The sequence below is a fragment of the Megascapheus bottae genome, chromosome 20, assembly GCF_031878675.1.
Source record: "Megascapheus bottae isolate mThoBot1 chromosome 20, mThoBot2.hap1, whole genome shotgun sequence".
Classification (NCBI taxonomy): Eukaryota; Metazoa; Chordata; class Mammalia; order Rodentia; family Geomyidae; genus Megascapheus; species Megascapheus bottae.
Genome location: NC_143528.1, coordinates 33,264,499 through 33,267,889, shown reverse-complemented (window position 1 = coordinate 33,267,889; position 3,391 = coordinate 33,264,499). Strand labels below are relative to the sequence as shown.

The window sequence follows — 3,391 nt, the reverse complement described above, 5'->3', positions numbered from 1 at the left end:
GTGCTTTCCTGTGCACCAGTTGGATGTGTGCATGTGTATATATATCATAAAAATACTAACATATGCATGGACATACCTGGTATGTATATGTGTACATACATATTGCATGAATATCTCATTTCCTTTTATCCATTCACATGCAGATGGACTTTGAAGTTGCTTCTATATTTTTGAGTGCTGTGAATAATGGGACAATGAAAATGATATACAGATTTCTTTTTGAGGCCCAAATTTCAATTCTTTTGCACAGAAGTGAGTGTTCTGGTCATAGGATGGTTTTCATTTTAGGGGGTTACAGAGCCTCGAAGAGTTTTCCACCATGACTCTTCCAGCTTGCTTCTCTACCAGCTGTATGTGAAGGTTCCAGCAACTCCATACCCTGAAATAACTGATAGGCTTCCTCGCAGATGTGGGATGTTGGAAAGCCACTGTAGCAGAGATGTGGACAATTGCACATCCTAGCTATTGCTTTGTGGCAGAGGGTAAGTTTCCTCCTTGCCAAATACTGCAGAATCAGGCAGCTGGCAAGATTTTAAATTAGTCTTATTATGAATCTATCCTTCAGAACTAGATAGTTCTGATGCCAATTTGAAACAAATTTGAAGTTTAGTAATGAGAACAGCTCCAGGAAAGCTTGTGCTTGACCTTCCACTGTGACTGCGAAGTAGACAGATGTGCTAAGTGGCTGATTTATTTATTCCACACAATATTCAAAAATTATACCATCACTTTGTATCCCCAAATACATCCAGATATAATTTGTTAATTTACAATTAAAAACTAATTTTTATTTATTTATCTTATTACAATAGAGGTTGAATTCAGTTGACCTTGAACCATGCTCCAACCCTTTCTACTTACTATTAATTTAGTCAGTCCTAGGGCTTGAACTCAGGATTGAGAACTGTCACTGGGCTGATTTGCTCATGTCTAGTGCTCTATCATTTGAGCCATAGCCACACTTCCAGCCTTTCTGGGTGATTAATTGAAGAGGAGACTCTCAGGTAGCTCTCTTCCCAGGCTGGCTTCAAACTGCAATCCTCAGAGCTCAGTCCCCTGAGTAGGTAGGATTACAAGCACGTGGCCGCTTCATTGTTTTTTCAATATATGCAATATGGAATGTGATACACCTATTTTTGCTTCCCACATGGCTAGGATGATACACATGTACCACCATATCTAGATAATTGAGATGGAGGTCTTCTGTTTGTGCCTGGCCTCACCTGGAACCGCAGTTCCAGTCTCATTTTTCTTTTTACAAGAAGAGAAAATGATACTCATGTTCCAGAGTAACCATGACACGCCTTCTTTCATAAAGCAAATCTTCTGATCTATGTCCTTGAACTTATCAGTTTACTTACCTTGGTAGTAGCTTTCCTTTCCTCTTATAAAGGCTTTCCTGTCTTCTCACTGCTCTGCCCTGTGTCTGACAGTCATCCAGATTCATCTTAATTCTTCTGCAGTGAATTAGTTCACATGCTCCCTGGACCTTTCTCCTCAGCGAGGAGGCTTGGGTAATGGAGAGGACAGTCCCCTGTCTGGAGATTGTGGTATACACTGGGCAAAGGACACACAGAGGAGAAGTAGGTGGTGTGGACTGTGGCTAGGGGCTGAGCCCAGGCAGCTGGTCAGAACTGTGTTTAGACACAGGTGTTAAGTCCCTTCCGTACCATTGCCCGTGTGACCTTGGGAGAATGACCCAACATTACCTACGGAGATTGTGAGGGAAGCTGGGATGGAGGAGCATGAACCTGGCACATCCACGAATGGCAGACTGAACAGAGACGCCATAATGATGCTCTACCCTTGTGTGGCTGCAAACCTAGTAACAGCCGTGCCTGGGACAGAGCGTCCAGACACACAAACTCCTCCATTTCCTGTGTCTCACTTCCTTCATGGACCACAGCATGGCATGGTGTTTTGGCCCGTGGACTGAATGGATGACACCATGTACCCGGGTGACAGGCTGTGCCACGCAGATGTGTGTAAGCATTCTCTATAGATGGCCAAGCCATGACAAACTCCCCTCAGCACACGTTTCTCAGGATACATCTCATCTTCAAGTGACGCTTGTTTGTACAAAACCCAGCTCTTTAATTTTCCCATTTCAGAGTCTCCCCATCTGTGCCTATTACTCATTTCAGACTTTTTTTTTTCCTTCCATGAGACACTTGTGAGGAGAAATGCTCTTCATTTCTCAGAACTCTGGACATATGTAACTCCCACGAGGGTTTTTATGCTCTGGCTACCTGGCATTGCAGGCCAGGTGCTATGGGGATGTGTGACTCTGTACCTGACACTTCTCCTCCCCTTCACGGAGCACCTGAGGATCCTGAGGGTAAAGCATGGCGTTGTGAAGCCAGCAGACAGCTAGTGTAGGACCTTCCACTGCTGCCTGGAACTCAGGGTCTCAGGACAAAAAGCCATGTTCCTGCATGTGCCCACACAGAAATGCTTCTTACCAGTCAACATCCACGCCAGCCAGGCTCTCAGCACTCCACACCCGGCACTGCTGCCACTGCCAGTGTGGTACCCACATTCTGTTGCCTAGAAACGAAGCTTCCACAGTGATGTCAGAGCCTAACCATTTATATCTCGAGATTCTGCTGGCAGAAACTACCACCTGGAACAGAGATTCAGTGTTCATATACTACCTTCTCGAACACATATGCGAAGCTACAAATAGCTCAGTGTATTCCCATCAGATGCTTTTTGTGCATAAGTGGTAGGATAGATTAGGAGTAAGCTAGATATGAATTGAAAGAAAAATGAATCAGTAGCTTAGAACTTTCAACATAGGTTTTCTAAGCACAAAATAGTTATAATTTGCAGCCCCTTAAATGTACTTTATTATGTGGACCAGTGATGATATACATTACATACTCTGGTATTTTGGGTAATGGATTGAAACTGACTTCTAATCATTTTAATATTACAAATATACACATACTGAAATTTTTGTATTGAATGGGAAGAAGGTGTCACTTTAGATATTATTTTAGGGGTTTTTACCTTTAATGTGAGGGTAAGGGAAATAATCTTATTTTCTGGATTTTTGTGTCTATTTGAGATATTCCTGCATACCTAAAATCAATCTTATTATGGGGGAGCAAAGCACTGCAAATTTGCTTAATAAGTATTGGTATAAATAAATAAACATTGAAGTATAAATTACCTATTTTTTTTAATTTTCTAGTCTGGTTACCAGAGGAGTTTCTTCTTTGGGAGGATTTGTTTTTCCCCTGAGATAGTCCTGATTGTCCTTGAATGCTCTGTTCTCTTGTCTCAGACTCTTGAGTGTTGAGATTATAGCGTGTACACCTACATCTGGCTTGGAAAACAATAAAATAAAATAAATATCACCTCAGACTTTTTCCATTTGTTGTTGTTG

General features: G+C 42.0%; 1 long non-coding RNA gene across 1 annotated transcript; it reads right to left on the bottom strand.

Annotated features, from left to right (window-relative positions):
• Positions 1-232: 232 nt before the first annotated feature.
• On the bottom strand, positions 233-2,531 carry LOC150049371 (uncharacterized). The gene is made up of 3 exons (XR_016538995.1): positions 2,463-2,531; positions 1,362-1,557; positions 233-657 (listed from the first exon to the last, which is right to left on the bottom strand). It is a non-coding gene; the product is annotated as an uncharacterized LOC150049371 (long non-coding RNA).
• Positions 2,532-3,391: the final 860 nt, after the last annotated feature.